Source organism: Panthera leo, chromosome D2 (genome assembly GCF_018350215.1).
Source record: "Panthera leo isolate Ple1 chromosome D2, P.leo_Ple1_pat1.1, whole genome shotgun sequence".
Classification (NCBI taxonomy): domain Eukaryota; kingdom Metazoa; phylum Chordata; class Mammalia; order Carnivora; family Felidae; genus Panthera; species Panthera leo.
In genome coordinates, this window is record NC_056689.1 from 15,765,504 (window position 1) to 15,778,209 (window position 12,706).

The 12,706-nt window shown below is 44.4% G+C and overlaps 1 protein-coding gene across 6 annotated transcripts in view; it reads left to right on the top strand.

Moving 5' to 3' along the window:
- SIPA1L2 (signal induced proliferation associated 1 like 2) overlaps window positions 1–12,706 on the top strand; it is a 223,197-nt gene that overhangs the window by 55,451 nt on the left and 155,040 nt on the right. The window lies entirely within an intron of this gene.

The following is a 12,706-nucleotide window of genomic DNA, read 5'->3' on the forward strand; positions in this document are numbered from 1 at the left end:
AAAATATGGAATACGGTCCTTCCCTTCAAGAGCTTATAATCTAACCGGAAAGAACGAATTGTATACAAATAGCTGTAATATGGGGTTTGATTGCTGTAACCATCGAACACGAGGGGGGCGCTAGTGAGCTGGGCCGACCATGCATCGCTGCACCCCCAGGTTGGCTGGCAGGTCGCAGGCACTTCATACACACGTGTGAATGGACGAATGAATACATTTAGACGCGTACATTTCGGTGTGGTTTATTCATAGCAAAAAAGATGTGTGGAAAGAGATGATTTGATGGATTTGTGTTTGGTCGCATGAGTACGAGAATTTGGCGAGGTCACCAAGGGTATAGGGCTGGCTGAGCGAGACCCATCATGGAGGCACCCTTTCTTTCTCTTCTTCCTTCCTTCATTTTCTTTTTCTTTCTTTCTTTCTTTTCTTTCTTTCTTTCTTTCTTTCTTTCTTTTCTTTCTCTTCTTCCTTCCTTCCCTTTTTCTTTCTTCCTTCCCTTTTTCTTTCTTTCTTTCTTCCTCTTCTTCCTTCATTTTTTCTTTCTTTCCATCTTTCTTTCTTTCTCTTCTTCCTTCATTTTTTCTTTCTTTCCGTCTTTCTTTCTTTCTTTCTTTCTTTCTTTCTTTCTTTCTCTTCTTCCTTCCTTCATTTTTTTCTTTCTTTATTTCCTTCTTTCTTTCTTTCTTTCCTTCTTTCTCTTCTTTCTTTCTTTTCTTCTTTCTCTTCTTCCTTCTTTCTTTCTTTCTTTCTTTCTTTCTTTCTTTCTTTACTTCCTTCTTTCTCTTCTTTCTCTTCTTCCTCCCTTCCTTTTTTCTCTTTCTTTCTTTCTTTCCTTCTTTTTCTTTCTTTTCTTCTTTCTCTTCTTCTTTCTTTCTTTCTTTCCTTCCTTCCTTCCTTCCTTCCTTTTTTCTTTTTCTCTTTCTTTCTTTCTTTCTTTCTTTTCTTCCTTTGTTCTTTCTTTCCTTCTTTTTCTTTCTTTCTTTCTTTCTCTTCTTCCTTCCTTTCTTCTTTCTTTCTTTCTTTCTTTCTTTCTTTCTTTCCTTCTCTTCTTCCTTCCTTCATTGTTTCTTTTTGTTTCTTTCTTTCTTTTCTTTCTTTCTTTCTTTCTTTCTTTCCTTCTCTTCTTCCTTCCTTCATTGTTTCTTTTTCTTTCTTCTTTCTTTCTTTCTTTCTTTCTTTCTTTCTTTCCTTCTCTTCTTCCTTCCTTGTTTCTTTTTGTTTCTTTCTTTCTTTTCTTTCTTTCTTTCTTTCTTTCCTTCTCTTCTTCCTTCCTTCATTGTTTCTTTTTCTTTCTTTCTTTCTTTCTTTCTTTCTTTCTTTCTTTCTTTCTCTTCTTCCCTCCTTTTTTCTTTCTTTCTTTCTTTCTTTCTCTCTTTCTTTCTTTCTTTCTTTCTTTCTTTCCTTCTCTTCTTCCTTCCTTGTTTCTTTTTGTTTCTTTCTTTCTTTTCTTTCTTTCTTTCTTTCTTTCTTTCTTTCTTTCCTTCTCTTCTTCCTTCCTTCATTGTTTCTTTTTCTTTCTTTCTTTCTTTCTTTCTTTCTTTCTTTCTCTTCTTCCCTCCTTTTTTCTTTCTTTCTTTCTTTCTTTCTCTCTTTGTCTTTTTTTTCTTCTTTCTTTCTTTCTTGACTCTCTAGTCATTTTGTTTTGTTTTTTTCAAACCTGTCATTTATTATTGTTGGGGTTGTTTTTCTCAATTCACAAGGTAAGATGCACTTTTCTTGATAACGAGGGGTGTCTTTTCCTTCTCTTTTTCCAATTTCTTCTCTTACCGTTGGGTTCTGTCTCGTTGAACAAAGGACAGTGTGCTTTATGTCTGTTATATTACAAATAATTTTTCCCAAAATGTGGCCCTGATCAGTGTAATCACACAGATGGGCTTGATGATGGAATGTGGCAGACACTTTGTCTCATCTGCAAATATTTGCGGGCCATTTTCTCTTCTTCTCAATAATTATTCTAGTCCATTATTGCAGCTTTATTTGCTTACTGTTGCTACTGTGTGATAGATAATACTTTAGTACTTCAGCTATCTCATTTATCTCCCAATAGTTCTTTGAAGTAGGTGTTACTATATTAGTTTTCAGAGAGAGAGAGAGAGAGAGAGAGAGAGAGAGAGAGAGAGAAAGCAGGGGAGGGGCAGAGAGAGAGAGAGCGAGAGAGAGAGAGAGGGAGAGAGAGAATCCCAAGCAGGCTCCACACTGTCAGCACAGAGCCTGATGCAGGGTTCGAACTCATGAACAGTGAGATCATGACCTGAGCTGAAGTTGGACACTTAACCGACTGAGCCACCCAGGTGCCCCCAATATCCACATTTTAAGGATAAGGAAGCCGAGGCCCAGGGACGTAAATGATGTGTTCAGGGTCACCCAGCTAAGCAGTTATGGAGCCGGGAGGAGCTGGGCTCTCAGACCTCCTTCTTTGGCAGGGTCCCAAGGGCAGGTGGCTTCTGGAGAAGGCTAACTCATCCATTTTGGCCCCACCACCCGCTTGAAGTAGCCAGCCTCACAAAACACACTTGCCCCTGAGTGTCGCAAAAGCTGGAACCTTGTTCCTGGTTGGTTGAACCTTCACCTGAAGTGGCTTCTTGGGTCTGTACGACCTCTGGAAGGTGAATGAGACTGATATCAAAGTCAGTATATCGGGAATCACCATTACCAAATGTTCGCAGCGCAGTAAGTCTTCTCGAGAGCTGCTATTCGGAAAACATTTGCAGTCCCACAGTAGAAAGATACAATTCTGAGTATTCCCTTACTGAAAGGCTGCTAGCTTCCTTCAGGAACCTGAATGCCAGCAGGGCTCATTCACAAAACACGTTGTAGCTTTGTAAGTTACATCTCAGCAGGGTTTGTTTTCTTTCCTTTGTTTGTTTTCATGAAACATTTCTCGGGAGGAAATATCAGGGGAAGATTTCATAAAGGCAGCATTCAATGAGGAACAATGGATAGTGTTAAGACTTTGATTCTGAAGTGAAATAACTGTTTTTCCTGGAGAGAAGCAGTTCTGTGTTAATTAGCTGTGTGTCTGATAGCAGAGATGACGTCATCACATTGTGGGTGTCATTCCAAACTCAGTCCTTGTGCCTCACGTTTCTGCGATCGGGGGGGGGGGGGGGTGTAGGATCTTAGGTCATTTGGTCCCCTTCACACCTGGAGACACGATTGACATAAAGTAATGGCAGCCCTCCCTTCTGTAAGGTTGTTTATTTAGAGAAGAGTCTACAGGTGCAGTGAAACGCACTAAGTTTTTCTATTGAATTGCCTAGCAAATGTGAACACATTTCTAAGATCGGATTCTTTGATTCTCTCTTTTATTTTAATTTTTTTAATGTTTATTTCATTTTTGAGAAAATGAAGAGAGAGAGAGAGAGAGAGAGAGACAGAGCATGAGCGGGGAGGGGCAGAGAGAGAGGGAGACACAGAATCTGAAGCAGGCTCCAGGCTCCGAGCTGTCAGCACAGAGCCTGACGTGGGGCTTGAACCATGAACTGTGAGATCATCACCTGAGCCAGGGTGGGACGCTTAACCAACTGAGCCACCCGGGGCGCCACCCCACTCTCGCTTTTGTTGTTGTTGTTGTTGTTATTTAGTTTTGAGAGAGGGAGCACGGGCAAGAGAGAGAACAGGGGAGGGGCAGAGAGAGAGAGAGAGAGAGAGAGAACCCCAAGCAGGGATTCTGACGAGGGACTTGATCCCACAAACTGACATCATGACCTGAGCCGAAATCAAGAGTCAAGACGCTTAACTGACTGAGCCACCTAGGCACCTGCTTTGATTCTCTCTTCTCCTCAATATAGTGATAGTGCTACCCAGCAGTTGTGAGCACTTTTCTCTTCTAAGGCTTGTTGTGAGTCCTTGGGAGGTGTGTTTTTCTTAAATGCAAACAGCTCCGGTGACCATCTTCCCTGCCCTGGGCGCTCCGAGGACAGAGACGTTCAGGGGACTTGTACGTAGGTGCTGGGCATGTAGCTCTGGCCTGAGGGAGAGGATTCTAGTTCCCGGCTCTCAGGCTGAGCCCGTGCCAGCTTCCACGTATTTGCACAGAAACATCCGGCAAACGGGCTTCATGAAAATAGTCTAGGTTAGTGACAACAATGGGAAAGAACCTTTATTTGGAATTTGGGCAATGGGCAATGACGGGGTTTGCCCTTCAGGTGTCAGATTATTAGCTTAATGAAACCTGGGGCAATTTAGTTTTGTGTGTCTCCGTTTTATCTTGGCAAAAAGGACATAATAATCTCTTACAGGATATTCACCAGAATTCAGTGAGGCAACGCTTGTACAAGTGATCCAGCCATTTTATTTCTCTCTCCCGATTTTATCTGAAAAATAAACTGAACTCTGTTTGTAAGACACTGTCATTTATTCTCCTGTCTCGGCTTTGTCCTGTCCCTGCTGTAAAAACCCATGGTAGAATCTCTTTTTTTTATAAATATACCGAGAGAAGAAGTGGATGCTAAGCTAAGACTGGGCGTTAAGGAGTATTAAAATCAAGGGGGTAATTTTTTGACTCTTTTATGATCTTTTCTAGTTCATCGTGATTGGATTTTTATTCTTTCCAGGATAAAGATCCAGGATAAAAGATGGGTCCATCTTTTGCAAGCGTTGCCCCTGATGCTTACCCCCTTCCAGCCGGCTTTGGTTGCCTGCCTTTCCCCCCGCCCCCGGGGGGTGGACCTGGCTTGGCCTAAAGGCCTTTGTTGTTTTCAGCAGTGTTTTTCACTTTTGCTACCCATCGAGTCACCTGGGTGATTTTAAAAATACCAGTACCCGATCCCTAAAACTGATATTTAGGAACTGAAATGCAACTAGATATCCAATGTGTGTGTGTGTGTGTGTGTGTGTGTGTGTGTGTATGTATATATATATATATATAAAAAGTTTATTTATTTTGGTAGAGAGTGGACACAAATGGAAGAGGGCGAGACAGAGAGAGAGAGAGAGAGAGAGAGAGAGAATCCCAAGCAGGCTCCCCACTGTCAGTACTGAGCCGAATGCGGGGCTCGAACCCACCGAGCCACCCAGGCGCCCCTGACATCTGTATTTTTTAAAACTGATTCTGATAGGCAGGGAAGGCTGGAAACTCTGCGTTAGTGTGAGGGAGACTGGGAAGGGCCATATATTTGTCGTTACTAAAATGGCATCCTCACCGGCAGCCATGTCTGTTTAGGTGAGGAACAGAGTGGCAGTGAGTACTTTCGAAATCAGTGGCTCAGTCCCCTCTTGATTCCACCCGCCCTTTCCTGTTTAGGCTGGAAGGGTTCGGTTGGTTCCTGTGTGTTCAGACAAGGTCAGGAACCTGGAGGCATCCAGGGAGGGGGCCACTGCGGGGGGGGCCTACCCGAGGTGCCACCTGCAAATACGTTTTGGCGGCCTTTGCCATTCCTTTGTCTGTTGCTTGGCAGTTTATTATGTCGGAATTATTCCTCGGTGTGATCTGCCTGCCGAACCATACTATTTTTAGGCGCTAACCCACACAATAGGTTTATAAAAAGGCTATTGAACCTTTTGAGGCTGCTGGATTTGGTCTGACAAGGGCTGAGTTGCAGGTAGGGCCTCCCGCCTCCCAATTCAGGCATGCAGGGTTTTTTTGTTTGTTTGTTTCTTCGTTATAAAGGGTGCGAAGCCTAAAAATACAGAGGTTTGGTGGTCTGTCGGGTGATGCGGGGTCTGCCCAGCCCTCCTCCTGTGTCCCCGCTCTCCAGACACGTCACTTCGCAGGTGTTATTAGGTGGCTAATTTTTATTTCTTTCCCTTTTCCTTTTCCTTGTAAAACCTGCGACAACACGCGCACTTTGTAGCGCTGGGGGAAGAAATGAACGCGTGAAGCGTGTTCTTGAATCTCTGCTCTCTGTCTAAAAAGATGTGTTTTCCTCCATTGAGGGGATCCCCTGGCCCGGGTCTGCTTGCTCGTCAAATGGATTAGACACACAAAACCAGTACTAAATGTTATTTTGTTTATTTATTTTACATTTATTTTTTAATTTGTTAATGTTTAGTTATTTTTGAGAGAGACAGAGACAGAGCCTGAGCAGGGGAGGGGCAGAGAGAGAGAGAGAGAGGGAGACGCAGAATCCAAAGCAGGCTCCAGGCTCTGAGCTGTCAGCACAGAACCCAACATGGGGCTCAGACCCCGGACCTCAAGATCATGACCTGAGCCAAAGTTGGATGCTTCACCAACTGAGCCACCCAGGCGCTCCTAAGTGTTATTTTAAACTCATTTTTAAAATGGCCATTGGAGGGACACCTGGGTGGCTGGGTCGGTTAAGTATCCGACTCTTGGTTTTGGCTCAGGTCATGATCTCATGGCTCTTGAGTTTGAGCCCCATGTCAGGCTCTGTGTTGACAGCATAAGCCTGCTTGGGATTCTCTCTCTCTCTCTCTCTCTCTCTCTCTCTCTCTCTCTCTCTTACTCTGCCCCTCCCCTGCTTGCTCTCTCTCTCTCTCTCTCTTTCAAAATAAATAAATAAACTTAAAAAAAAAATAAACAGGCCATTGCAACTTGCTGCGTTCTGATCCGTTGTCAGAAATATGCAATCAGTCCATTAGGAGGCAGAAACATGAGGTTACTCGTAGTTGCAATGGAAAAATAATCTCTCACTGTAAAATAATATGATGCCCTTAAAGTGTCCACATAATAGATTGGATATTATTTATGATTCTTTTCCTTTATTGAATCTCCCACCATTAAAATGCCATAATAGGCAGGGTATCAGGCTCACTGCCGTATAGCTTTGACTTTTTAAAGTACATGTCTTCACAAAGATCATACCCAAACTAAATCATAACTAGGCACTTAGCCAAGAAAAGATGTTCTTTGGCCGTGCTTAGTGAGGGGATAGCCTCTGAGCTATCTTTGATGACTTTTATGGTTAATACTGATGGTTTTTACCGCCGCCTTTCTGCTGGTGTTACAAATTTATGACTCTCCTTCCTGTTGGGATCTGTGTCACTCTATAGGACAGGCCTGGCCCGTCTTGTCAAGGGGAACATTTTGGTTTTCCCAAGTACATTTGGACCATTTTCCCCGTTTCTTCTCGTCAGTATCTCTCTAGGGTCCCATACCCTCCAAGCCTCCTTGGGGATTGATCTAGGGATCTCACCCGTGCCCATGCCATGGTTATCCTCTCTGCACCTCTGAGAGGGACTGGAGCAGTGGGGACTCCCCAGGTGATTGGCTCTCTGGCCTCCCCTTCACCTCCGGCCCAGAAGGGGTGTAGTAATTTCCAAACCTGCTTATCAAGAGCCACCAGAGGCCTTTGCCAAACTATCCGTTCCCAGGCCCACCCTGCACGCTGCCCTGTGTCCCCTTCTCTCCTGCCCCTGGACTTTGAGTCACAGGTTAAGGTGGAGGCTAGTAAATGGAATTTTCATCAAGATCATTCTGATACAGTTGTCTGTATGGCTCCTTGGAAGTTTGGGGACCACCCGTGTAGCCCAAAACCTCATGGTACAGATAAGATATTCGAAGCCCAGCAATGATGATGAACTTGCCCAGGGTCGCACCAGAAGACGTGTCAGTGAAAGACAGAAGACAGTATCCTCTTACTTTTGTGTTGTGAATGCAGAGGTGGCAGAAATGACCAGGAAGTTAAATGGCTCCATTTATCCTGGACACACGTTAGTTTTCCGTTTCTTATTATCCGAGTCTCTGTGTGTTGTGTCTCTGTGACAGAGGAGCATAGGATGAGTTGGCGATCTATGTACTCGCCCAGCCCAGGACCAAACTCAGATATACAGGAGCAGGAGATCCAGTTGGAATTCTTGTATAGCGAAAGAATTGCTAAGTGTTACTGTTTTTGCCATTGTTTCGGTCTCGTGTTTGTGTTAAGTGGATGTTCCGATTCGCTTTGCCTGTTGATAATAATATAAGCAAGCTTCATTCGACGAAGCAGGTATGTAACAGGGGCTATTCAGAGTCTGGCCAGGAAAGGCCCAAGACATACAGTCCTTATTCTGATCACATGGAGACAGACGCATATTTGCAAATCATTTAAAATTGGCAAAGCTGACTTCTTGAAATTTATCTGAAACCTTACTCTCTTTGACCGGATAGATAATTATTTGGAGTTGGGAAGATAATCTGTGAGGGTAAGAGGTCATTCATGGCATTTACCACGAAGGTCCAGGAATTCATTTTATCTCCCTGACTTTATCTTACTGACAGCGGAGGTTGTGGTCTATCTCCCAGGGAACTGGTACATAAGGGAATGACTTTTTATACATGTGAACCAATGTATGTAATGCCACAATGTGTTTATCCGATGTGTGGTAGGTACGTAATAAATACGTGACAAAGAAAGCTTAGTGCCTTAAAAAAAAAAAAAAAAAAGCGTCTTTTACATCACGGTTCTGGCTCAGGATCCTGCAGTGTTTCTGTTTAGGTTTTTCCGCTCTCATAAATATCTGCACTCTAAAATCCAGTACCCTCGGTGGGATGATTTACATTTCTTATATGTAAACTGTTCATTTGGGTAATTTTCCCAGTAATGGTTCCTTTCATGATTCTGTCCCCTTTGAGAAACGATGTCCACTTAGCAGCTTCCATTTCTCATTGATTTTAGAACTTATCACCAACACAGCCTGGGTCTGAAGCCTGCTGTGGGAGAGGCTTTGCACCAAGATGACTGGCCTCATCTGTGAGCCTCCTGAAGGCTGGAGGCCTCGCCCTGCCCCGGGCCCCCCTCCAGCTCAGTGCCGCCCCTCCTGCCCACATCTGCCAGATGCACAGGCAGTAGAAAGCTGGAGGTTCTTCCTGTGGACCACGTCGGCCAATAAGCAGTGACTTACTTTTCACGGGCGCTAAACCGTCCCTGGAAAACCTTCCTGTTTCTGAGGAATTACGCCCTTTTAAGGGGAGCTGTGGGGACTCACTAGCCCGATAGGAAGTCTGAAAACGAAGACTGAATCACATTGTGTATTTCCAGGGGTTTTATTAAAGACCGCTGGGCTACAAGATCAACGGGGAATAGCGGTGTCTTCCAAGTGTGATTGTTAAGTTATAAGTTACTGACGACCAGATTACTGATGTCTTATTAACGGCTTGGTTTGGGGATGTGATTTGGGGTCCAAGGTGGCCGAGTAACTGTATCCCAACAGTCTGGTGGGCAGGCACGCGGGATTGCTGGCCTAAGTGAAGTCAGCAGCATCACAAAGAGAACTCTTTTTTATGAGCTCAAATGGAGTTTCTTTGCTGGTAGCACGGGGGTAATTCTGTTCTGGGCTAATTCTTTTATTTATTTATTATTTTTTGATATGAAATTTATTGTCAAATTGGTTTCCATACAACACCCAGTGCTCATCCCAACAGGTGCCCTCAACGCCCATCACCCACCGTCCCCTCCCTCCCACCCCCCATCAACCCTCAGTTTGTTCTCAGTTTTTAAGAGTCTTTTATGTTTTGGCTCCCTCCCTCTCTAACCTTTTTTTTTTTTTTTCTTCCCCCTCCCCCATGGTCTTCTGTTAAGTTTCTCGGGATCCTAAGAGTGAAAACATATGGTATCTGTCTTTCTCTGTATGACTTATTTCACTTAGCATAACACTCTCCAGTTCTATCCACGTTGCTACAAAAGGCCATGTTTCATTCTTCCTCATTGCCACGTAGTATTTCATTGTGTATGTAAACGACAATTTCTTTATCCATTCATCAGTTGATGGACGTTTAGGCTCTTTCCATTATTTGGCTATTGTTGAAAGTGCTGCTATAAACATTGGGGTACAAGTGTCTGGGCTAATTCTTCTGTGGGCCCTGAAAGGCCAGCCGTATTCCGTGTGAAATAGAGACAAGGGAGTCGACGGGGATTAAAAGTGACGAACGAATTAGGGGGAACCAACGGGAAGGAAATGTGTTTCTAGGCGGATTTGCTGACAGGTAGGTATCACCCTCCCTGTATCACGGAACTTTTATTCCCCTGATAAACAGATGCAGTCAACTTATATCTGCATCCAGATATCTGCAGTCAACTTATATCTGCATCCAGATATCTTATATCTGCAAGCCAGCCTCCTCTCAGAAAACCATCACAGCTCACTCCCAACCAGAGAGCAACCTCCTGATTTCAAGTAATAGACACAGACCTTCACATCCCGATAAACTGAAGGGCATTCGTATTTGTATCCAACGGCTTCTTTACTTTGTAGGGGAATCCCTGTCAAAAGTAACGTGTATTCCTGGGCGCCTGGGTGGCGCAGTCGGTTGAGCGTCCGACTTCAGCCAGGTCACGATCTCGCGGTCCGTGAGTTCGAGCCCCGCGTCAGGCTCTGGGCTGATGGCTCGGAGCCTGGAGCCTGTTTCCGATTCTGTGTCTCCCTCTCTCTCTGCCCCTCCCCCGTTCATGCTCTGTCTCTCTCTGTCCCAAAAATAAATAAAAAACGTTGAAAAAAAAATTAAAAAAAAAAAAAAAGTAACGTGTATTCCATCTAGAATATTTGGATAGAAAGAAGGAAGTAGAATCACCCCACATACCAAAAGCTGAAGATAAAAATCAAGAACATCATCTTTTTTCTATGAATAAGTGTGTCTGTATATCCATGTGTGGTTGTATTCTGTAGTTGTGAACATCCTGTATGTGTATCTGGGTGTGCTTTCATTAAAGCATTCTGACATTGCACATCTCATCATTTCACTGTCTTTCTAAAAACAGTGTTTTTAAAGCCAGGACATTTAATGTCTTTATTTTACTGGAGCCCGCGTGGTTCTTTTCAAGAACACAGACCTGGGCGAAGGGGGTTGCCCGTGTGGCCCCCAGCTTTGGTGCCCTTGGCTGGGGAGCCAAAAACGTCCCATGCCTCTTAGATCGAACCAGAGCTGATTGAGTTTATGTCATTATTTGCCCCTATTGAAAGTGTCCCCGTCTGTCTGAAGATGTGGAAGAAAGCGTTTATTAGATGAGACGCTGTTGCCTTGTGATAGAGCTCTGCGTAATGAAAATTGACTCAGCCTGGCTGAGTTCTGTCCCGATCCCTGCTTTTCCATTGGCAGGCAGGAGGGAGGGACGCTCAGCTCCAGCTCCGACAGGCGGGCGCAGAGGGCTGATGTCTGAGGTTGCTTGGGTAAATTCAGACACTCCCTTACTTTACATACTTGAGATCACCCACCCACCAGTGGGATGAGGACTGTAAAGTGTGAAATTAACACATCAAGCGAATTTATATCATGGTAGCCTTGGGCTGGTTTTTGCAAATTAAATTTCGCAGAAATTAGCCTCAGCCCTGCCAAGGCAGCATTAATTTAGTACTGGTGAAGGCAAACTGTTTCTGTGACATTTCCAACCCTGAGAGATAAGACTTTACTTTTACACCCAGACAGTGGGTCTTGCTCAGTAAATTATTGTCTGTTGGGTTAATAAAAAAGAAAAAAAACCCAACAACACCAAAAACCTACTGTTGATCATAAGTGATGACCCTCAATAAAACATTATACACAGTGTAGAAGTCTGAAGAAAACATACAGGAGTATGTAGGATATAGTGCATCAGCCCGCAGAAATGCCAGCCAACTCTTCCAAAAGACTTTTCTGGGTGATATTCATTATTTGACATTCAGAAAAAAAAAACAGTTTTTTAAAATATTTTTTAACACTTTTATATTTATTTTTGAGAGGCAGAGAGACAGAGCATGAGCAGGGTGAGGGGCAGAGAGAGAGAGGGAGACACAGAATCTGAAGCAGGCTCCAGGCTCTGAGCCATCAGCACAGAGCCCGATGTGGGGCTCGGACCCACAGACCGTGAGATCATGACCTGAGCTGAAGTCGGACGCTTAACAGACTGAGCCACTCAGGCGCCCCCCAAAAAACAATTTTTTTTAATGTTTGTTTTTGAGAGAGAGAGAGAGACAGTACAAGCTGGGGAGGGACAGAAAGGGAGGGAGACACAGAATGAGAAGCAGGCTCCAGGCTCTGAGCTGTCAGCACAGAGCGCGACACGGGGCTCGAACCCACGAACCGCGAGGTCATAACCTGAGCCGAAGTCAGACGCTTATCCCACTGAGCCACCCAGGCGCCCGTGTTATTTGGCATTCAGAAGAAGAAACAATCTTTTTTTTCGCTGCACTGAGATCAGATCTGTGTCTCCAACCCATCACCACATTAACCAAGCTAACCTGAGTATGTGACGAGAGTGCCCACTTAGTAATTAAATACAATCATGGGGACCCCCTCTCAGTCTGCATGTTATCTGCCTCGAGGTAGGCAGAGATCAGGATGTCCTGAGAGAGTGTTCCCTGTCGCATGGCTGTCGTTTCTCCCCCTCTGGATGCCAGAATTTGCTTTGGGAGTCATCTTTTCCCCGTGCCCCAAATGCCTGACCAAAACCCCCTTTTCAAATTATGTTTTGCCATTAGTTAGGAGACGGCTCTTACAGGCCTTGGCGCGTCTCGCTCTGTAAAGTTTCAATCTCGGAGGGTGATCTTTCCTTCTTCCTCAGCTCCCCGGGGAAGTTTTCATTGTACAAGATGAAGGCCCGTGGCAACTGACTTTCCAGGGAGGGTTCTGTTTGAACGATGTCGTTTGGACTTGTTGCTTTTTCCAGTAAGGCTGTTCCTTTGTTTTGGCTTGCTCTACGTAACCAGCCTTGCTTTGTGGATGTGGATGTAATCATTTATATAAAAGTATCCCACCTAAATGTTTTCCATGTACGACTTACCCCTTGACCGTCATGTAACAGTGTCTTAACAGGGTGTTTGGCCCGCCGACGCGATTCAGCTCTGGGCCGGC